Source organism: Echinops telfairi, unplaced genomic scaffold (genome assembly GCF_000313985.2).
Source record: "Echinops telfairi isolate 266 unplaced genomic scaffold, ASM31398v2 ScPeMD7_3533;HRSCAF=4204_0, whole genome shotgun sequence".
In the NCBI taxonomy this organism is placed as follows: Eukaryota; Metazoa; Chordata; class Mammalia; order Afrosoricida; family Tenrecidae; genus Echinops; species Echinops telfairi.
In genome coordinates, this window is record NW_022107431.1 from 99,558,070 (window position 1) to 99,582,951 (window position 24,882).

Consider the following 24,882-nt stretch of genomic DNA (forward strand, 5'->3'; position numbering starts at 1 on the left):
TCAAGGGTTCATGAGGGAGGGGGGAGTGGTGAGGGAAGGTTAAAAATGAGGAGCTGATGCCAGGGGCTTAGGTGGAGAGCAAATGTTTTGAGAATAATGAGGGCAATGAATGTACAAATGTGCTTCACACAATTGATGTTTGTACGGATTGTGATAAAAGATGTATGAGCCCCTAATAAAACGATTAAAATAAATAAATAAGTAAAACTCAGAATCTTGTAAAAAAATGTAAGCGATCTTATATTTTTTCTAAAAATTTTATAACAAGCATGAATCATATTTAATAAGAAAAAATCAGTTTAAGTTATATTTAGGTAACTTAATGGATTAGTTCACCTGGCCTACTAGATAAGAAACATACCATTTAAATTAATCATTTAATAAGACGTTGTCTGGTGATAGTACTGACAAAATTGTAAATATTTATAACTGCCTTCTTCTATAAACGAGCCCTGGTGACATAGTGATTACACATTGGGCTGCTAACTGCAAGGTCAGTAGTTTAAACCCACCAGCTGCTCATCAGAAGAAAGACGAGGTTTCTATTTCCATAAACCATCTCTGAAACTCACAGGGGCAGTTCTATGAGTTGGCATCAACTCGATGGTAGTGAGTCTGCTTTTTGATTTATTTTTATTTTCTTTCATAAAATATTTAAAAGGTTGGACACAATGGATGGATGGGTGGATTGTGAGAAGCGTTGTATGAGGCCCCAATAAAATGATTTTTAAAAAAAGATTTAAGAGTCCCATACAGATTTTAATATTGTTCCAAATAAAACTGTGATATCTAAATATTTTTAAACAAAGCAGTCCTGGGATAATATGTGGAATTTTTGCTTTCCCTGGAATACATTTGTTTTTTGTTTCTTGTTCTTTTTTTAATTTGAAGAAATAATGAATCTTTAGGAAAGTTGGAAGGACAGTACAAAGGCTTTTTTCCTGAACTACTGAGCAATGAGTTTCTGAACTGATGTTCTATCACCCAACAATTTTCTCGACGACCATCTTTCAAACAAAGATATTCTCCTACATACCTACAACACAAGCATCACATTTAGGAAATTCACGTATTAGCACCATCTACTGCTCGGCCTCAGTTCCAGTTTCCCACTTGTCCCAAGGATGCTTTTAGTGCAAAATGATTTAGTTTGGCCTCATTCGTTTAATTTAGTTGCGTCTTGTTATTAAAATAATTTCTTAGGCCCTGACACTTTGGAAGGTTATAGACCATTTCTTTTGAGTCTGTCTGATGTTTCCTCAAGATTTATATACACAGTTATGTTGTTGTTGTTGTTGTTAGGCGCCATTGTGTTGGCTCTCACAACAGAACACAATACTGCCGGGTCCTGCGCATCCTCACGGATATTCCTGTCTTGAGCTGATTGCGGCAGTCACAGGGTCAATCCATCTCCTTCAGGGCCTTCCTCTGCGCCGGCCCTCTACTTGACCAAACAGAGACTGGTCTTCCCTAATCAGATGTATTTTCATTTATATACCCAGTTATAATTGGCTCCTCTGCCTTCATATTCTTATGAAGCAAAGGAAAACTATGCTCTTTCTGTCAATGGTAAGGTGGGCTTATAACATGTAAGTTAGCGTCATATAGCTAATGCCCTGGCCTTTCCTGGAATAATTTTTCATTTTGTAAACAGAAACATGACCTCAACAATTTCAAAATGTTGGGCTTCAGGTATGTGTCAACACTTGAAAGTTACAATTTTTTCTGTTTTCTCAGTTGCTAAGTTTGGTTAATTATAACATACTGTGCTTTTGCCAAGAGCAGTTTTCACTTTTCATCAAGTCTATGATAAATAAGTTTGTATTTCTTGTTGATTAAAAGCAGAAAAGTCATTTTGTCACATTCAAGGGCATATATTATTATCATAACTAAATAAATAGAGGGCTAGGGATAGACTCAATTTTTGTCCCTCCTGAAGTATTCTTGGTTTAGTGCGAAAACAGCATCTTTCGTTTTTTTTAATCATTTTATTGGGGGCTCATACAACTTTTATCACAATCCATACACACATCCATAGTGTCAAGCACATTTGTACATTTGTTGCCATCATTTTCTTTCTTTTTCTTTTTAAATCATTTTATTGGGGGCTGGTACAACTCTTATCACAATCTATCCATCCATCCATTGTGTCAAGCATATTTGTATATTTTTTGCCATCATCATTCTCAAAAATTTTTCTTTCTACTGGAGCCCTTGGTATCAGCTCATTTTCCCCTCCTTCCTCCACCCTCCATCCCTCACGAACCCTTGATAATTTATAAATTATTATTATGTTTTTATGTCTTACACTGTCTGATGTCTCCCTTCACCCATTTTTCTGTTGTCCATCCCCCTGGGAGGGTTATATGTAGATCATTGTGATCGGTTCCACCTTTCTCCCCCACATTCCCCTTCCCCTCCTGGTATCGCTACTCTCATTATTGGTCCTGAGAGGTTTATCTGTCCTGGATTCCCTGTGTTTCCAGTTCTTATCTGTACCCGTGTACATGCTTTGGTCTAGCCAGATTTATAAGGTAGAATTTGGATCATGATAGGGCTGGGGGGGGGGGAGGGATGAAGCATTAAAGAACTAGAGGAAAGTTGTATGTTTCATCGGTGCTATACTGCACCCTGACTGGCTCTTCTCCTCCCCGTGACCCTTCTGAAAACAGCATCTTATCAACATTAATTACAATCCGGATAAAGTCTTCACGTACCTGAATTGGTAAGCTTTCCTGTAGTATTATAACAATAAATTTGTTTTTAAAAATTAAACCTATATATCACTGCAATACAGATGAGTGCAAATTCCAAATCTGAAGTAAACAACTCTTTTTTTCTTATCAGGGGATAGCGTGAACGCAGTCCCCCACTACCACAAATTATGTAGTCGAGTTTCCCACATTTGGGGAAATTGCAGGGGTCAGCACACCCAGAGTGCAATGGATAAGCCTCGTCCTGGGAAAACCACCTTCGTGATCATGGTGTTTCTGAAGCAAACAACTCATATGCAATTGTTCCTTCATAAATAATAAGGATAAAGAAGCACGACTGCATGGTAAACAAGAGTTAATTATGGTGAAGGGAATGATAATATACAATGTGGGGGAAAGGAAGACACTGAGATGCTCACAAGAACAACTTCAGTATATACAGTGATACACAAAGTTCCATGACAGCAGTAATAACGAACAATAACTTGTAAGAAGATACCTAGGTTAATATGGTAAAGAGATGAGGGTGTCTGTCCGGGACTACGCTGTATATGTGCATAGGTAGAAACCCTTCCTCCCCCAAACTTGTAGTCATGGAGTAATTCGGACTCATAGAGACCCTATAGGACAGGCCAGAGCTGCCCCCCTGTGAGTTTCTGATACTGTAATCCTTTACAGGAGTAGAAAAGCTTCATCTATCTCCGGAAGTGTGACTGGTGGTTTCAAACAGCTGACCTTTTGGTTAGCAGCCCAACCTGTAATCTACTATGTCATAGAGCTCATACCTTTTCATGAGAAAATACTAATCTTAGATTAAACATCGATCAGGGGGAAAAAACCAACCCCCCCAAAACAGCACATTGCTCAATTTCAAAGTCTCCATGCTCTATTTTTCACTCCCTACCCCCTACAATTAACCTGATATTTTACTGCTTTTCCGATTAAAGTTTGTATTTTTAAGTGGAGTTAAGGTACAAGGGTATCGAGTACCTGTAAGAATGGCAAACCGCAGCTTCTAAATGACCAAATAGGCCCTTCTCTTCTCCGTGCTAGCAGGGTACTTTGTGGGTGCTGATCCAGAAGCTTAGCCCAGTCACTGGGGGTGCTTGCACTTACTGAGGTCTTTTAATTATTAAAATGATACTCATACTTTGAGATTCTTGCAGCGATTAAAAGTCCTCTGAGAAACTAGTATACTGAGGCAGGAAGGGGAAAGCATATCTACTTCTCACTATAGTATATTTGACAGAGGTTTACTATAATAGAAATGGCTTTCAAGAGAGATTCCATTATTTTCCTCTGAACGTAATATACTGAATTCACTGCTTCCATTTAATTTTTAAAAGTCAAAATGCATTTATTGCTTTTTCATAAACTACTTAGTTCCTTTTCATTCCACTGGATATTTAGTAATTTTCATTTGTTTTTGCTTTCATTATTCATTTACTTGACATATTTTTAAGGACCTACAATGTATGATATATATGTACTATGGGAGTAGCAAAACTTATTCAGATATGTTCTGTCCTCGGCGACCTGTCATAAAGGAAAAAGCAGAATAAAAAACAAAGCACAACTTTCATGATTTAGTCAGTTTGAAAGTAGCCAGACCTGATTTTTTAATCTAGATTCTACTAACTAAAACAGCCTAGGCTCCACCCTGCCCACAGTCTTTCTCTGAGTATAGACTTTAATTAGAAAGGTAGGAAAATATTGAAACAGGCAATGAGGGGGAAAAAAAGGTAAAGATATGCTTAAAAGACTGAGATTTGGAAATGTGTTCTTTCAATCTTTACGGAGCTTGCGGATGGGATTCTTGGAAGAAGTGACATTTATGAAGTACTTTGTCTCTGTAACCAATATGTGTGTTATGGAGATAATTTGATGCTTCGAGTTCTTTAAATATTTCTTCTTAAATAAATCCATTCAGTCTATTAACCATAGCTCATGTTTTCTCAATGGTTTGTATATGTCATAGCTGAAGACCGAAGTAGACTAATGGGTTGGAGAATGAAAAATTAGTACATTCATGAATTATTCTCTGTTCTCACTTTAGACAAGTTAATTTTTCTTAAATTATCAGGTTCTGTCTTAATCATAGGTCATGTGGTTATCGAGAAACACAGGTTTGTATACTAGGCCTTCTGAAGTCTTTGCGTGAAAACTCAAATTCAATTGGTGTTTTAATACCCTATCAAAAAAGTGAACTGTTTTTAAGTCAACTGTTTTTAAAAATTGATAATATTTTAGTTATAAAAATTTTCTCTCCCCCAACCCCAACTATGTGGACAGCTGCCCTTCCCCCCAGAAGAATTTATTTCAGAGGACAGCACTGAAGCTGCAGCTCAGGGAGATGGACATATCTGTTCAGAGCACACGGGAGCAAATGAAGGGGGAGGAAGAGAGAGTGGAGCACATCCTGGCCAACCAAGCCTTGAGGATGATAGCCCTGCTCAGAGCAGCCAATGCACAGAGAAAACCATATGGCTGGCCCCACTATGAGACATGACATCCCTCACTGACCCATAGCCCTACAGCGGACAACACTGGAGATACAGTGTGGGAATTGTGCCCGATCTGATCCCACCACACTGAGGCAAAACACTAAAGGGGAGCAACAGAAAAGCAAGGGGAACAGAACAATGAAGTCGCCAGGGAATAGCAAAAATAGACTTTGGGGCCAGGGTTTGGCACCCCATCAGACACAACCAGAAAACACTCTTAAAGGCCAACAAAAGTCCTTGAATTAACCAAGCTTTTCTATTTTGCTGTTGAGTTGTGTGTTTTTTTTGTCATTGGCTTTTTGTTGCAGTTTTGTTTTCTTTTGTTGCTTGGTTTTGTTCTGCCTTGTTTTTGTGCATGTTATTATCTCTACAGGTCTGTCTAAATAAGATAGGCTGGATGAGCAATCTGGAGTAGAAAACAACGGGACTGAAGGTTCCTGGGAGACATGGAAGAAGAGGATGTGGGGAAAGGAAGTGGTGCTAACAAACCCAGGGACAAGGGAACAACAAATGATCCAAATTGGTGGTGAGGAGGGTGTAGGAGGCCTGGTAGGGCGTGATCAAGGGTAATGTAATGAGAGGAATTACTATAACCCAAATGATGGCTGAGCATGATAGTGGGACAAGAGCAAAGTAAAAAAAAATAGAGGAAAGAGCTAGGAGGCAAAGGGCATTTATACAGGTCTAAATAAAGGAATGTATATATGTAAATATATTTATATATGAAGATGGGGAAATAGATTTATGTGAAGATATTTATAGGTTTAGTATTAAGGTAGCAGATGGACATTGGGCCTCTACTCAAGTACTCCCTCAATGCAAGAATACTTTGTTCTATTAAACTGGCATTCCATGATGCTCACCTTCCCAACACAATTGCTGAATACAAACCGGGTGCATAAGCAAATGTGGTGGAGAAAGCTGATGGTGCCCGGCTATCGAAAGATACGGTGTCTAGGGTCTTAAAGACTTGAAGGTAAACAAGCAGCCATCTAGCTGAGAAGCAACAAAGCCCACATGGAAGAAGCACACCAGTCTATGTGATCACGAGGTGCCGAAGGGATCAACTTATCAGGCATCAAATAACAAAAAATCTTATCATTGTGTGCTCACCTCCCACATATGATTGCTGAAGACAAATGGGTGCATAAGCAAATGTGGTGAAGAAAGCTGATGGTGCCCGGTTATCAAAAGGTATAGCATCTGGGGTCTTAAAGGCCTGAAGGTAAACAAGCGGCCATCTAGCTCAGAAGCAACAAAGCCTACATGGAAGAAGCACACCAGCCTGTGTGATCACGAGGTATCGAAGGCATGAGGTATCAGTCATCAAAGAACAAAAAATCATATCATTGAGAATGAGGGGGAGTGCGGAGTGGGCCCCCAAATCCCATCTGTAGGCAACTGGACATCCCCTTACGGAAGGGACACACGGAGGAGATGAGCCAGTCAGGGTGCAGTGTAGCACTGATGAAACATACAACTTCCCTCTAGTTTCTAAATGCTTCCTTTCCACCCACTATCATGATCCTAAATCTGGGATCAACCTTACAAATCTGGATGGACTGGAGGATGTACACTGGTACAGATAGGAACTGGAAACACAGGGAATCCAGGACAGATGATCCCTTCAGGACCAGTGGTGAGAGTGGCAATACCGGGAGGGTGGGGAAAGGATGGGGTAGAGATGGGGAACAGATTACAGGGATCTACACATAATCTCCTCCCTGGGAGACACAACAGAAAAGTGGGGGAAGGGAGACATCGGACAGTGTAAGATATGACAAAATAATAATGTATAAATTATCAAGGGTTCATGAGGGGGGGGGGAGGGAGGGGGAAAAATGAGACGCTGATGCCAGGTGCTTACGTGGAGAGTGGTGTTTCGAGAATGATGAGGGTAACGGATGTACAAATGTGCTTTATACAATTGATGTATGTATGGGTTGTGATAAGCGTTGTATGAACCCCCAATAAAACGATTTAAACAAACAAAAAACAAATAAATAAATAATAGTTGTTGAGGGAAAGTTGAGGAAATAATAGTTGAGTAGAAAAAATTTCCCTCAATGAATATTCAACTAAGACTTTTTAAAAAGCTGTTCTAGTAAATTAACATTCAAATATTGTAATTACATTAAGAGGGTAACTTTGCTTGCAGGTTAACCACATAAGGAAGAGTATTGCAGCCTGGGTTAAAAAGGTCAGACTCAGTTGCTGCTTTGAGGAAGCAAGTCTCCGAAACTCTACAGAGGGTCCCTATGAGTCAAAACTGACTTGATAACTGTGGGCAGGCATAATGCTGTGGTATATAGTTTGTAGTACTGTGAATAAATTCCTAAGAAACAACTTAGGTTCAAGAAGAAACAGGTAGTCTTTGAGGTTCAGTGGTTAAGCACTTGGTTGCTCATCTAAAGTTTAGCAATTTGAACCTACCCAATAGAAATACCCATGGGAGAAAGAACTTTCCATCTGTTTCCATAGGGATTACAGCCCAGAAACTACGCTGCAGCAGTTGCACGCTGTCAGACGGGCTTGCTATGAGTTGGAATCAACTTGATGCACTCAACAAAAATAAAGGAAGAAATAGCTTAGATTTAATAAAATTTCTTGTTTAGTTTTTTTTAACATGTTGAAGAACTTTTTAAAAGAACTTTTACTTATAATACTTCATTATACCTTATGCCATTTATTTTCCAAACTTAAAGAGTACATAAAAATAATTTGTGTATTAAAAAATTTAATTAGCTTAGTAATAGATCAAGCTAAAGTATTCTTACACTATACCCCAGCCCAACATAGGGCTCTTTCTAGGAATAGTCACCAGTAACAATATGAATATGAAATGTATGTTTTTGGACTTTTTTTTCATGGGTTGTCATAGAGAAGATAATGATATGTGAGTGAATTTCAACTTAAATGATGTACCCATTTTTACAATTAAAGATATAGCTCATATAGTTTTCGTGTCAGTTCATACATATCAACAGCAGCTTAGAAAGTTGCAGCAAGCTTTACCATAGACAGCTGTTGTTAGGGGCCATCAGGTCAGTCCTGACCCGTAGCGACCCCAGGCACAACAGAACAAAACATGCCCGGTCCGTGTCATCCTTGCGATCTTTCCTATGCTCGAGCCCATTGTTGCAGCCATGGTGTCAGTCCATCTCCTTGAGGGATTTCCTCTTTTTCTCTGCCTCTCCACTTTACCAAGCATGATGTCCTTCTCCAGGGAGGGGGCTTGCCTGACATGTCCGAAGTATGTAAGAAAGCTCACCATCCTTTGCCCTAAGGAGCACTCTGGTCATACTTTTCCCAAGGTAGATCGGGTTGCCTTTTAGCAGTCCATCGTACTTCCATTACTTTTCTCCAGCCTCACAATTCAATTGCATCAATGCCTTTTGGGCCTTCTTTATTGAATGTCTAACTTTCACATGCATGTGAGGCAGTTGAAACCGCCATGGTGTGGATAAGGCCACTTAAGTCTTCACAGTAACATCCGCTCTGCTCAACACTCTCCAGAGGTGTCTTGTTGCAGAGAAAGAATGCATCATTATCCATTTTGTCTGTTTTGTTTTTATGAATATTTAGATTGTTCTGAATTTTTTTCTGTTATGAAAACATTGCAATGAAGATCCTTGCATCTTCCTATTTGGACATTTACTTAAGTATTTCTCTTGGGCAGATACCAAAAGTAGTGCTGTGGGGTGATGGGTTATGCAAATTTCCCTCTATATTGGCTACACTTTTGGGTATACTATTTCCAACTGTGTATGAGTACTTTCACGGAATTTGCGCTTTCTACATCAGCAGTTTAGTTATCCTCTGTGAGTTATCAATTTATATCCTTGGCCTATTTTTGTAAAGATTTTTTTCATCTTTCTTAAAACAACTATCAATTCTAATCCCGTACTGTTATTTATGTTGAAATATCTTCTCCTATTGATAGTCTTTATATTTTTTTGTTTGTATTTTTTTCTTTTTTTGAGAGAGTGAGAGTGAGTGAGTGAGAGTGAGAGTGAGAGAGAGTCAGTGAGAGTGAGAGAGTGAGAGTGAGAGTGAGTGAGAGTGAGTGAGTGACTGTGAGAGTGAGAGTGAGAGAGTGAGTGAGAGTGAGAGTGAGTGAGTGAGAGTGAGTGAGAGTGAGTGAGTGGCTGTGAGAGTGAGAGTAAGAGAGTGAGAGTGTGAGTGAGAGTGAGAGTGAGAGTGAGTGAGAGTGAGTGACTGTGAGAGTGAGAGTAAGAGAGAGAGTGAGAGAGTGAGTGAGTAAGTGACTGTGAGAGTGAGAGTGAGAGAGTGAGAGTAAGAGTGAGTGACAGTGAGAGTGAGTCGATAGTCTTTATATTTTATATAATTTGGTCACTAAGATATTTCTACTTTGGAAGAGGTTAAATTCATGATATTTTCTTTCATAGTTTTTGCTTTCTGTGTGCTATTTTAGACAACTTTCCTAATGCCAAGGCCATCATATAGTTACATACTTCTTTTTTTAGTAATTTGTTATCCTTTAAAAAATTCAGGCCTTTTGTGAATGCTACATAAGAAAAAGACCTCACATAATTTTTTTTCAGATGGCAAACCACCACATTTTCTTTTGATTTGAAGTCCCCGGTTTATCTTATTTCACTTATAGTTATGTTTTACATGCATATATACAAACATGTATTTTTTAATAAACAAACTAGGTAGGCTTTTTGATTATTACAAATGAGAAAACTGAGGTACAGAAAGACCAAATTACTTGTCTAAGAACACTATAGTGATTGTGCTTGAAATCAAACCTTGCAGTTTGGATTTAGAGTTTGTAATCTTAAAAACAGTGCTCTCCAAATAAAAAAAATTTTTTTGTATGTGGGTCTGTATCTGGAGTCTAGTCTGTTTCTTTAAACAGTTTGTTTGTTTACAGACTGGTATTGCTATCTTGTGATTTTAATTACTACAGGTTTACCAGATGGTTGGTAACTAGTAGAGTTTGTCTAGTTTTGGTTCTCTCAAAAGACCTTATTTTCCAACTGCTGTTCCTTCTTCTTTGTTTCCAACTTTTGCATCCCAATAGCCAAAAATGATCAATGCATCTTGATCGCATGTTTGATCAATTTCAGACAGAAGACGTTGGTAGAATTCTTCAGTTTCTGCATCACCAGCTTTAGTGGTTGCTGCATGAATTTGCAAAATAGTTGTATTGGTTAGATTCTCTGGTATTTGGATAGACATTATCCTGTCACAGACAACACTATACTTCATGGTAGATTTTGAAATGTCCTTTTTGATAGTGAATGCAACTCCATTTCTCTTGATTGTGTTATTCCATTCATAGTGTACCATGATTTTCTGAATCACACTGGCCAATATATGTCCATTTTAGCTCACTAACACATGACTACTGATATTTATGTATTCCATTTCATTTTAAACCACTTCCAGTTTTCCTACATTCATACTTCATTCATTCCAAGTTCAAATTTCTAGTTGATATTTGCAGCTGCTCTTGTTTTGAGTTGTGCCCCATCAGCAACTGAGAGCCCCTACGTCTTCACTCCATCTGTGTCATTATGGTTGACTCCACTTTGAGGACCAGCTCTTCCTCAAACATATTTTGAGTACCTTTCAACCTGAGAGGCTCATCTTCTGATACTATCTTGGACAGTGCTCTGCTTCTATTCTTTAGACCTTCAGTATCTGACTATATTTAGATGCTGTTCTTAAGGTTTCCAGTGGCTAATTCCTCAGAAGTGAAGGGCCTATTCCTTCTTGGTACTCTGTTCTTAGTCTGGAAGCTCTGCTGAAACCTATTCACTTTGGGTGACCCTACTGGTATTTGAAATACTAGTGACATAGCTTCAAGCATGACAGCAAGACACACACCATCACAGGTTGACTAGAGAAACATTCATAGACACTCACATGTGTATAAGCAACTGCTCTATGTAAAAGAGCAATTGTATATTGAGAAAACATCCCAGCCCAGTCCAGATCAAGTCCATAAGTCCAATGTTAGCCCATATGTCCAATACTAGTCTATAAATTCCTCTTCAGACTCATGAAACACATGCAATGATGCTGAATGCAGGAAGATCACAGGTCAGTGGGTGGAAAGTCTTGTGGATCCAGTGGTAGTATCTCAGTACTGGCGTGGGTCTCCATGAAACTCTTCCAACTCTAGGGCTCTGGCTCTTTCAGTATAGCTTCGTGTAGCTTGTCAACAGGAATGTGAAGCAGACAGAGTGTATGTCCCACCTCCAGGTTGGAAGACAGGATTTCCCAGAATCCTCAGGAGAAGGCCATGCCCACACAGAGGCCTCATTGGCTATGACCTGATTTGAAAGGCTAGACTCCAACTCCTTTGCTCAAGTTGACAGGAAATTATGTATATTATATAACTGCCACCGTATGATTAACTGATAGATAATTGGTAGATATTTGGAAGTAGATACCTTTTATCAAATTAAGCAGGCTTGATGGTTTTAGCTTTTGCAAAGATTCACAAACCTATTCACATGCACACATGCATGCATGTGTATGTATATATGGGTGTTTATATAAAACATGGAAGTGCATATATATTTAACTTTGGGGCAATGATTAAAATTGTATTTTTCTTTAAAGCAGATGACTAAGTATCTTTGATTATTTATCATTAAAAACATTCATCTTTGTATTCTTTGAGCAAACTTTACTTGGTCATAATGGTCCCTTTGAATTAGTAGTTTAATATATTGCTGAATTATAATTTATAATAATTGACACTTTTACATCCATGTTTGTGACATTAGCTTATGGTTTTCTTTCCTTACGAAGTTCTGTTTTGGGTTTTGTTGAAAACTTATGACATGTCTTTGCATGACTTGTTAGTCTCGGCTTTTTCCATGCTTTGTGTTTAGGACATAAAGTCCTATCTTCTAAACTGGTTGGTTAAAGCTGCCTACAGTATTTTTTAGGCCTGGCCGTTAACTCCGGGGTTTATATCTTTGTATTTGTTTTCTTTTTTCTATCTTGTTGGATTAATTTACTTTCCATCCTTTTTCTGATGGTGCAAAAGTTATAAATTGCATTTGTATTCTTTAAATGTGATTAAATACATGCCTGCTAACTGAAAGGTGGTGGTTGATTTCAGCCAGCTGTTCTGTAGGAGAAAAGTCCTGGAGATTGCTCCAGGAAGAGTGCCTTCTATGGGGTAATTTTACTCTGTCCTGGATGGTCAATTTTCGCTGGAATTGACTCTACAGTACACAACAGCAACAATACTAATTAGTATCAACATTTTAGCACATGTAACAAAATGTTTCCTATAAACATCTAGAGTTATTCTGTGTATCCCTACATTTATTCAACCCAACCAAAATCTTTGTAAGCTTCCATTTTGATTGGCTCCTTCCCTACCTCCTTGAAAAATGGTGTGGGGGTGGTGTTTGACCTCTTCTAACTTTACAAGCAGGAGGAGAACCACAATCACAAGCACTAACCCACCAAGGCTGGTTCCTATGAGCTGGAGGTCAGACATGCCCCCCACATCCAACCTTGTTACCAATTCTGACACCAACCATCCATCCTATGACTCTTTTTCACTAGTTTGACAGGTCGTGGTTATGGGCACACAAAACTCACAGCAACAGTCACAATTATGGGACTTATTGAGGAAGAAACAGGTTATACTTTAAGATAAAAACTGTGTTAGTTAAGCTTTATTGTGCCAATCTGGGTGATGAACATGTGGAATTAATTGAAGGGCAGAGAGATAAATGGCTCGGTGAGCCTCACCTGTCTGGTCTCTTGCTCTGATGGTCAGACCAGTTGCAGCTGCCTTAGCTAGTTCTTGGCCTCAGCTGGCAAGGTTCACTTCCTGGGAGACATCCTGAGGAGAAGCCACATGGACCTACCCTGATGCAACCCTGGGTGGTGGAGAAGCCGCTTGGAGACCCCTGTCAGCGCTGAGATGCTTACACGGTCAGCGATTCAGCTCTTCTCCTGCAGTCGGCATCATTGCGTGTGTTTTGTGAGACTGAGGAGGACTTTGTAGATCGATGTTGGACATACGGGGTAATGTCGGACTTATGGGCTTGGACTGGACTGGTTTGGGATGCTTAATGTACAATTAATCACCCTTTATATAAAACTCTCTCTTACAAAATATGAGTGTTTATAGTTTTTTTCTCTAGTCTAGACTAACACAAAAACCTACTCAGAATTATTATTATTTTTTTAATCAGGACAGCTCCTTTTCAGCCGTGTCCACAGGCATGCCCAGGGTGAGGGACCCCTTAGTCTCTGCCCTGCACTGGCAAGTGTTGCAGATTTTTATTCCACTGAGAAATGGCCAGAGGCACTCTATTCTGTCACTAAGCCTCCTGGCACGCAGCCTTTCTAGCTCCAAGCACCAGGAAACCCACCACCCTAACTTGTGCTGGTTCTGCTGCCTCTGTTGCTGCTAATTCTTAACCATCTCTGGTCGAACAGTTCTCTGTCTCCTAGATCAAGCAGGTTCAGTCAGGGATCGCAGATGCAAATGACATGCTGGACTCCTGACTCTTATTTCTTCATGGTTGTGAGATTTTACTTTCACTTTAGAGAGAGGGATTTTTAAGTCCAGAATATCGACAAACTGACCAATCACCTGATCCACCTCCTCAGGGTGTAATGTGTCTTTATTTCCATTATTAGCAAACTATCCCCTTGATGGACAATGAGCACCTCTCATTTGAATAGCCCCACCTAGTCATCTGGTGGAAGTTACAAAGACTATGGCTAGAAGGGCAATACTAAATAACTCATACCACTGGAGGCCACCCCTAGCACTTCTGTTATTTCTTTCCTTCTTGAATGATTAACTTCCCACTCTATAATTTTGGTTGTAAGTATACCCATGAAAGTGATTAAGCCAGCTCCTTTATGCCATTATCTCACCCATTCAGATATCTAATTTTTAAATGGAACATCTCTTTCAAACCAGGACTCTGAGGAAACAAGCATATTCTTTAATCTGGAGAATCTTCATTCTGGCATCTGTATCCGTAAGTAAAGTCTAGTTCAGAGCAGGCCATCAGTTTGCAGGAATTTACAGCAGGTCATGGTGTCAAACATCTTTACCCTATATATGGTTTAGGAGGCTATACATCTTTTTTGTTTGTTTGCTTGTTTTGCTATAAATCTTTTTAGTTTGTTTGTTTTGCTATAACTCTTTACAGAAGCAATTATCAAGCTAATGTATGCTTGACAGTATCACCAGGCCTGCTTTAAAAAAACTAGGTAGGAGAAATATTCAATATTCTTGTACATTCAAATAACAAACTTTTAACAGGCTGTTAGTGAGAAGCCTGGTTGCATTGTGGTTACGTGTTGGGCTACTTAGCTCAAGGTCAACAGTTTGAAACCACCAGTTGTCCCTCGGGAGAAAGATGATACTTTCCACTCATGTAGAGAATTACAGTCTGGCCAAGTTCAGCCTTGTCCTAGAGTTTTGCAATGAGTAAGCATTAGCAAGGGCATTGAGTTCAGTTTGGTTTTGGAGCTGGGTAGACTCAGTAGACCCTGACCATCTGTCTATGATCTTGTTAATTAATCTGGCTTTTGCTCCAGATCACTCCAGTTGAAGCTTTCTTCTCTCATTTTCAGAATATTTTCTTTTCTTTTAGGCATTACAGGTAACAATAACCAAATTGGCCATTTAAGAATCAAAAGTTTCACTCCCCTACTCTTTAATTTTTCTTTTGTCAAGCAAGAATGCTTCAAAAGTTCATGGAAAAATGCCATAATTTTTAACTTCATTTTTGAAGCCCTATTGTATTGTTTAGGTACAGATTTAAAGGTTTCTCCCACTTAGCACTTTAGTTGATCCTTAAATTGTGACTCACCAAATGCATATATTATCTTTTTTCTATTCCCTCTAATGTCTTTTTTGGTAACTCTTATTAGAAGGATGATGGAACTTTTGGGTCTATTTTACATGGCTCTTAACTTTTATTTTACATTTTTATATCACTTCATCATTTTTTATTGCATTCTGAAAGAATTTTCTACAGATTTAAAAATCTCTCAAATATCTCTGTGGATGTGAAATATAGTTATTCTAAAGCCCTTCTCTAACCTTGTGGTACAAGTTATTATTATTTTTTAAAGCAAAGAACTCTGTTTTATCTCTTATTAATGTTACTGGCCTTCCTCCAGTGGCTAGTGATTTATAATTGTGTGTTCATCCTGTGGTTGATATCCTTGTTAGGCGATCTGCTTTATGTATTTCTACAGCCTCCTAAGAGAGAATGGCAGAATGTCTGCCGCAACTTTTATTTCAGTCTGTTTGTGAAAGTGTGCCAGAGGGACTGGTCTACCAACGGGCAGGGTATCCCTTAGAATAACTTCTAAGCAGACAGGTGTCGTTTTCCCCTTGGGTAACACGAGTCACCCAGGGCATTTCAGATCGAAGCTCCCAAACTGAGTAACAAAATCTCTCATTTCTTTGACACGAAGGTGGAACCAGTCGGCAGAGAGACTCACTCGTCCAACCTTCCTGGCTGTTTCTGCGGCTCTCCTCTGACACACATACCCTCTGTGGTTCCGGGTCTCCCTCTGCCCTTGGTGTCCTTTCCCAACAATTTTGGCAGCACTTTCCTATTATTTTGAACAATTTTTTACATCTTTATTCTAATCCCATTTTTGTTCTGTCACCTAGTGTTTTCTCAAAGTTTATGGGCCTCTGGACATTGATATTATTTTCCAGTTATGAGGATTTAAAAAATTATAAAGAATTTTATAGAAAAATTTTTTTCTTTTAAAAATCATTTTATTGGGGGCTCGTACAACTCTTTTCACAATCCATACATCCACCCATTGTGTCAAGCACATTTATACATTTGTTGCCATCATCAATCTCAAAACATTTTCTTTCTTCTTGAGCCCTTGGTAAAGCAAAAAATGTAAGGATATGCATTGTGTGAGCATTTTACAATCTGTTCCTGTTTTGCCACTTGAAGTGGAAATAAAAGTATATTAATCTTCAAAACCATAGGAGGAATTTTTGAAATTAGCTTAATCTGGTAATTTGCAGGGCTGTCATTTATGGTTGTGTATGTTGTTCACTGTGAGAAGTTATCTGACTGAGGAGGTAGGTGAGACCTGAAATTGAGCTCATTTCTCACCACACTGTGCATGCTGGCCGGAGAAAGGCACCCGTGGATTAGCGACGCCCTTTTCTGTTGTAACTCACACAATTGTTCTATGGACTAGTGGTAGCCTTGGCAGTTTGAATTTTAAATTATGTTACATATGTATGGTGTGGTAGTTAATGTCATGTCAACTTGAAGATATAGAAGTGAAGGGGTGGGGTTTGGCCTGTCAATCAGGTCGCAGCTTGATGACCTCATTTGGAGGTGCCACTGAGATAAATGGCTCACTGGAGGTGGGCCACCGTCTCTCTTTTCCTTCACCTTCTTGCTATTGAGTCACTTAGACCTGCCAGAGACACTACCTTTGGGTCCACACAGCTCTCCACCCACTGCCCTGTGATCTCCCTGCATCCTGCATCATTGTGCGTGGCTGCGTGAGTCTGAAGAGGGATCTATGGACTAGTATTGGATTTATAGACTTGTTCTGGACTGGGTTGGGATGTTTTCTTGATATTCAATTAGCCCTTGATATAAAACTCTTTCTTACACGTATGAGTGTCACTGGATTTGTTTCTCTAGTCAACCTGGGCTAACATATATGGTGATGGTTCCATGTGTGTATATGATATTAAAATTCATCAAAATCCTTCCACAAAGCTATGAAAGTTAAAAAAGTAAAAGAAGTGACATGACCCAAGTAGTGAAGTACACACCATGTACTGATGGATTTACATGATAAAATCTCAAGGTTCTATATTTCATAGCAGGTTCAAATGATATGAAAGTTTTACCTTAGCTGACAAAATACACTGATTCTGAAATATGACACATTAATCTACCACAGAGAAGATATGTAACAGGACATGGTAACTAGCTGTTAATTGTCTTAAAAAAAAAAATGAATTAGTACCGTGAGCCTGCCATGGGAATCTTCGGAAAGAGCTAGGTAGAGGCAGAGGGAGGGACTAGAGTTGTGTTGTACAGTACAGTGCCCACTGGCTACATGTGCTACCTAAATTCTTAAAAGAAAGAAAAATTCCGTTTTCAATCATACTAACCTTTTAAGTGCTGAGTAGCTCCATGCAATTAGCTACCATACCAGACTGTATGGACAATATATCATTTCTGCATTGCAGAAAGCTGTTAGAAAACACTGAACTAGATGACCTTTGAGTTGATGTATTTTCCATCCTAGTAGTTTTCTCTCCATGTGAGTACACCCAGGGTGATCACAGATTTTAATTTTTAGGGAGCCGAATGGGCAGATGGAGCCGATAAATGCTGGAGCAGAGCAGCCGGTTGCTGTAGTCATTTCTGACTCACGGCAATCTCTTACGTGTCAGAGAACTGTGCTTCATAGGATGCTTTATCCCCGATTTCATTCCTTTGGCTGCTGTTGTTTAGAAGATACATAGCAAAACGTACTCCAATTTAATCATTTCTGTATGTACCATTCAGGGCATTATTCTGTTCTCTGAGATGTGTATCCACTCTCCCCCTCCTTCTCGGAGTTGTTCCTTCCTCATTAACATACACTCATCATCCCCAAGGCTCCTATCTAATCTTTAGAATTGTTGTTGTCAATCTCAATCCCTTATAGATCATCTTAAAAGAGCATTATGATCAAGACTGACCTTTTTTCCTACTTAAGCTAAATCATTGTTCAGTTTAAAGATTTCATTGGAGAATATTTTTGGTTTAAGGTCTAAAAATTATCGCAGAGCAATAATTTGAGAGATTCATGCAGCCTCCACGGCTCCTGAAAGTCCAGGAGCAGTTGAAATTCTCTTTTGCATTTCCCCCTCTTTTTCAGGATTCTTCTGTGGAGCCTTTGATAGAAATATTCAGTAAATGGGTGAAGGGAGATGTCGGACAGGGCAAGATATGACAAAATAATAATTTATAAATTATCAAGGGCTCATGATGGTGGGGGTGTTTCTGGACATGTAATAATTGAACTAGAAGGCAAGGCCACGGGCCTGAGAAGCCTACTTTTGGTTATGCCTGAGTGGGAACTGTCCTTATTGAAGGACTGTATCGTAAATACTCCTGATCCTGAATCTTAGCCTATTACTTTCCCCAATAAACCCAGTCATTGTGTGTGTTCCCCATGACTTTCCATGAGCTCTGTGTGGTCACTGCCATCATCAAACCCGAGAGAGAAGTAGAGGGCGCTGTGGGATTGGTACAACTGTTGGAGGGTGGAGGCATGTCTGACCTCCACTTCATGGGAATGACTTTGGGCTGTGGATTTTGGTTCTCTCTCTCCTTAGGAAGTTAGAGGGGCTATGATGGCCCTGCCACACCATTTTGCACCATTCCAGTAGGGGTGAATGTAGTTTAGAGTCACATGGCTCTGATGCCTGACACTGAACATCTTTTTATATCTAATGGCTATTTGAATGTTCTCATTGTTGAAATGTCTATTTAAGGACTTTACTTATTTCTAAGATTTGGTTTAGATGTAAACACTATATTTATTTGCCTATTAAATTCTTATTGTCTGGTTTCTGAAGATATTATCCTAACTTGTTAGAATGTAGTCAATATGGCCCTTCTAGCCATAATCCCTTTTGTGACATGATAATAATTCTTGACTCTATGCCTATGGCTACAATCCCATTTTGGAGGGAGTTCTTTGCTATGCTGAGGGACAAGATGAAGGTGGGATTAAGAAGAGAATGCTCAAGATCTCTGAAGTGGGGGAAACCCAGACCAGAGGCACCAGGGACTGTGGCACAGAGTCTATGGGGCAGAATAAAGGAGCCAAGCTGAGACCAGAGACCAAGGCAAGGTAACCATGAAACAACAGAAGAGAAGAGAAGAGCAAAGTCAAGATTATGAGGCTGTGAGGCAGAGTGATAGGTAGGCTGCCTGGTCCATGGAGGCCCAGGCCCAGGGGCGACGTGCCCGAGACAGTGAGCACCAGAGAGACAGGGATTTGGCTACTGGCTGAGGAGAGTGGTGCTGTGGAGAGTGACTGTGTCCTTACTGTTGACTGATCTTTGGTGTGCGGTAACTTGTTAGCTAACCTAATAAATGCCCTTAATTGTGAGTACTGTCTGTGAGCTCTGTGTGACCATTGCAATGAATTATTGAACCAAGAAGTGAAATGGGTGGTGGTGGGAGGAGCAGTCGATGTCACAGTAGTGTGAAGAAGGGTGGATGGTGGAGGCATGTCTGATCTCTGTCTCTTGGCAATAGGGAAACCAGAGAAGGTCAGCTCTGGCTATCCCCATGCTGTGTACACACTGTAACTTACTTTTCTCCTTTGCTCCAGAGGGTTTTTAATGGCCGAGTTTTCAAAAGTACCCCTTTCATCCAAGGTACTATGAGTGGACTCAAACTTCCAATTTTTTTGGTAGCATCTGCGTCACTCTTGTGGAAGTGAATGCCCATTACTTTCTACAATACTGCATTCTTCCATTCATCTAACAAATATGTATCGAGTGCCTGCTCTGTACCAGACACTACTGGAGGATGCTTGAGACCTACAGGTAAACTAAACACAAAGGGCTCTTCCCTAGGGTACTTCCATGTCAAGGCTGGGGAAATGTTGTAAATTATAGACAGAATAGACAAGTAAATCACATCACAAATGGTTTCTGTTGGGTGCCTCAGAGTGAATGTTCAACTCACAAGAATCCCAGATCGCAGCATTTCACTGCCCCAGAGGGCCTTCTTGGCCGTGGTCTCTACAGGAGCCGATCACAGGCTTTCCCCCTGTGGAGCTGCTGGGTGGGTACAGACCACCCACCTTTGATCAGCCGAAGAGGGCTTAATTCACCCTTGGTCATTCTGTCCCCCATGTTCCCCACTGAGGTATTTGAATCACGAAGCCTTTGGTTAACAACTGGTGCTTAAGCATTGAGCTGTCAGGCCTACTATGTCACAAATTAGAGGATTATAAATGTATGGCAAAAATAAAAACAAAGCCGTGAGAGAGTAACTAGGTGTTTGGGGAATGGAGAAGAATGAGAGATTGTTACTTTAAATAGGGTTGCCAGGCAGGTTAAGTCTCATGGGTCAGGTGTCATTGGAGCAATGAATTGAAAGAAGTTGGAAAGCATTCCTGTGGATTTCTGGGGAAAGGTCATTCTAGGTAGAGGGATCACCCAGGGCACAGGCCTTCAGGCTGTTGCCTGATTGGCATTTTCAAGAAACAGAGAGAAGGCGAGTGTGGTTGGAGCTTGAACAAAATGGGTAGTTAGAGAAGAGTTCTGAGAGGTTACAGATGGACAGAAAACTCAGACAGACTTTTTACTTGCACTCTGAGGGCCTTGGGAGCAGAGAAGGAACACTATGAAGCTGACCGTTTATAAGGCTTAGTCTTACCTTCAGTGTTAGCAAGACAATGTAATGGGGCAAGGTCAGCAGCAGGAAGATGGCAGGTGAAAAATGGTGGTGGTGAGAGGTGGTCAGCTCCCACGTATATCCTGACAATGCAACCATAAGCTTTCTGGATGGTTGGATTTGGATGGGAGAGAGTAGTGGATGATACCAGAGACAGTCTGACACCCAGGTGGTCCCGTTGAGATATTTCGAAGGACGGCTTTGCTCTTGAGATGGAGAAGGCTGCAGAGTGAGCAGATTCAGAGTGAGAACACAAGTCTGAGTTTGGGATTTCTGCTGCTCAAAGAGGAGAAGTTGGGCGGGCTATTGGAAACGCAAGTGCGGATTGCTGAGAGCAGACTGAGGGAGCGTCAGAAAGTGTGTGGGGAACAAGAAATGAAAAGATAATGGGATTTTCCCACAAACTCTCTAAGCCCCTTTTTGGGGTTATCAAGAAGTAAGTAAACACATTTTCTGCAAAGAACTGAAAGTCTTTGTACAGCAAAAGATGTGAATTGCCTAACTGCGAGGCAGGGTAAAGAATACCATCATTCTGTTCTCAGCATGAGTTAGAGAAGACCTGTTCGTAAATCTTACTTTGCAAGCGTTCACAAACTGTTCGGGCATTAATTATGGCTTAAGGAAATGCTTTTCCACAGGCCTGGAGGTTCAGAGTGCAGTTTTTCTGGGATTTTCACAGAAAGCACTTTGGGGGGTTTTGTTAATATCAATGCTGTGTTGGTGCATTGACTGGTATTTTTTCCTTCCAACTCCATCATATTTTTAGCGGCGAAAGGAACCCAAAATACTTGTTTTAAACATATTTCATTCACTACAGCACAATTTCATTTTAAGTTATAGAAAATAAGATCCTGAAATTAATTTAAAGGAATGAAATCATAAAATATTTTGGGGCATCAGGCTTGAGTCCCATAAAAACAAGTCAATCAAAATCTGATGTTTTGGATTCTTAAGGACAGACATGGAACAGGCTAACATCTGTGCCAGAATGACCTCCGGGAAACATAATATTTCCTTTTAAATATTTAGACATCATGATAGTTTTCTGTGGTTTCAGTTCATAAACCATTGCTTTTTCTTTTTTTTAAGAGCCACGGAAGCAACTTTTTCAGCAGACTCTTCCTTACTCTACCTTGCTTTTGACTCTTTTTTCCCAACAGCTTTAGTGACACATAATCCATATAATGCACAACTGAACAGTTAAGGGAGTTGTACAATCATCACCACATCCCTCTTGGAGCCTTTCCGAACCACTGCTCCCCCCATCCCGCATGGTTATCCCACCTTTCAACTGAGCTGTGCAGTCACTATCAGTTCTACTGTTCCCTCCCGCCTCCTGCCTTTGTTGTTCCTTCCCAGAAATTCCCTTTTCCTCCCTGTCACCCACCCCCTACCCTGCATTTCCTATAACACCTTGTATCAGTTATTATTATTGTAAAGCTACTCCTTCTGTGCTTCACAGCTGGGGAACCCAACCAAAAGCAATGGAAGACTAATCACACTAAGGTAGTAAGGATAAGTCCCCATTAGTATAAAGGCAAAAATACAAGTGATGCGTAAGAGGGAGAAGACCCCCATCCAAATACTTGCAGGTCGTAATGTGAACAATACAAGCCACACCTTCTTTCAGAAACGTGACCATCTACGAACATCTCTGGATATGGAAATAACATGATAAGGAAAACGTCTCGGGGTTAAGGTTGTGAAAGCTCAATAATTAACATCCATGAGATGAAAAACATTAGACAGTTTATTCTGAGTTTGATCATATTACCTTAAGGTTTCTCACTGATATTTCCCCCTCTGATTAGGGGATCTTAACTGTGGCTGCTGTCCAGGTCAAATATATTCTAAAGCCCCGTGTGAGGCACATCAACAACTGTTTTTGGAAATCTCCGAACAAGCATAGGGAACTCTCATTCAGTCTGCCTATTTTTCACTGATTTGATTTTTTAAGTGAGTAACTAAAATGTTGATATTTATATACAAGAAACACTATTTAGCCATGTTTACATTACTTAGGTATGGCTAGTTATTTTTCTTTTAGTTCCACCTTAAACTCCAAACACATGCACACACATTGTAACCAATTGGGTTATAATAGAAAAAGATAACTCACAATGATCAACATCTAACCCCCTCCCAGGGGGATGGACAGCAGAAATGTGGGTGAAGGGAGACATCAGTCAGTGTAATACATGGAAAAAAATGATAAATTATCAAGGGTTTATGGGATAGGGTGGGTGGGGGAGGGGGGAAATAAGCTGATACCAAGGGCTCAACTAGAAAGAAAATGTTTTGAAAATGATGATGTCAACAGAAGTACAGATGTGCTTGACACAATGTATGGACTGGGATAAGAGTTGTATGAGTCCCCAAAAAATGGTTTTAAAAAAGAAATATGACTCATTGATTAGTTACTTATTGTTTCTATTGGATACTGAGTGATAAGAAGTGATTATGCCCAATCAATGAAATTTCTTCTTTCATGAGTATATAAGGAATGTGGGACATGTAGGAGACACGATAGTGAGTTTGAGTTCTTTACTGAAAATGGCTATTCAAAGTCAAACACACGCCACAAGATATGGTACTACATGTAGGCTCTTTGTTCACTCCCCAACAAGATCCAAGTATATCGACTTACCATTTCTCCCATAGTCTGCTACCACTTTGAAGATCTCACATATAGACGAAGCCAAGTGACAATGACAAATAAACCGGCATCTGAATAGTCCTAGTCTTTGACACTGAGCTGTCTTCCATACTTCGCCACTCCACGGACACTGGAAAGGGATGGGGGCACCTTCTATGGAGCCGACCTGTCTCTGCCCCATGGAAAGTCGTGAGATGACAGGGCTTGCCGAGAGCTGGAGAGATGCTTCCGCGGTGAGAATGAGGGAGGTAAAAGATGTGTTTCAGAGCTGCTGCTGGGAGTGTTGCAGGTAAAAGATGTGTTTCAGAGCTGCTGCTGGGAGTGTTCCTTTACATCCTGCCTTCATGTACCCCTGGTTATTGAAGGGTCCTTTATTCAGGTGTTACATGCCAGGATAGGCAGTCTGGTTGTTTACAGCTGTTCTTTGCCCTGATTAGATCTGTGCCCCTCGCATTTGGTCAGTGCTGTGCCAGTCCAGCTGCAAGGGCCCTTCTTTGTGAGCCTCTGCCCTCGAGCCCCGCTCTCAGCCCATCCAGAAAAAGATTCCCGCTTGGTGCTGTAGGAGGCCTACGAACTGGTATTCGCGATATAGCTGGCACCTCTTTTCATAGTTGCTATGAAAAGATACCTCTGATATTAAAAGATACCTCTGGGTGTAAGATGTTTGGAACCAGGCTCTAAAGATGGAGATCTTCAGCAAAGACAGGTCCAGGAAGTCTTCACAGGTGAGCGTAGAAAGAGAAGTGAGAAATTGGTACCAAATATGTGGCATGGAGAAAGGGGCTGAAAGGTGTGGGCAGAGAGACAGACTCGCAGCTGTGAACAAGCACCACCTATATCCTCCTTCCCGCTGGGGCTGGCCCTGCCTCTGCACAAGTCACGGTTCCTCTTGAATTCCTTTAGGCATCTAGGAGAAAATATTACTCAACACTCCACTTGATCAACCACATCCTTTTCTCTCTTCCAAGAAGCATTCGGGCCACAGGCATACACTTTGCATTGTTAACATAGTGCTCAGTAGGAATTCTTGATATATTCCCCTAGCTTGGATGTCCAGGTTTCTTAGTGCGAAGAATCTGGAGATTACCTTCATTTTGCAAACAGGAGAAGAAGATCTCAGTTCAGCTCCATGCTGTGGACCTGATTCCAGTTCATAGCGAACTGCCAGGATAGAATAGAACCTTCTCTCTGGGTTTCCAAGACTTTAAAATTATTATGGGAGCAGCCAAACTCATCATTCGGCAGTGGAGTGACTGGTGGGTTCGCATTTTGAGGTTAGCAATTCAAAGTGAAAAATCAGGGGGTAGGAAAAAAATGAAATAAAATAATTGGTTTATAGCAGTCAGATCTAAGATCAAATGTCTGGTTCAGTGATGGTTCTCATTTCCACTGTCTCTAGTAGCAAGATTCCGGAGGCAAATTTCATTATAATCAGGACAAACTTCTCGGTTGGTTTTATGCTTTAAGAACAATGTACTTAGCATTTCTATTTACTTTCTGAAAAGGTAGGAAAATAGCTATTATGTTAAGTAAATGCAACAACAGCAACAACAAACCCCAAAAAC

General features: G+C 40.2%; 1 protein-coding gene and 1 non-coding gene across 4 annotated transcripts in view; one reads left to right on the top strand and one right to left on the bottom strand.

The window, feature by feature from the left end:
* Nucleotides 1-24,882, top strand: part of FILIP1 (filamin A interacting protein 1) — a 242,796-nt gene that overhangs the window by 21,342 nt on the left and 196,572 nt on the right. The gene's annotated exons all lie outside the window — the stretch shown is intronic.
* Nucleotides 2,845-3,003, bottom strand: LOC115871163. The gene has a single exon (XR_004047137.1). It is a non-coding gene; the product is annotated as a U1 spliceosomal RNA (small nuclear RNA).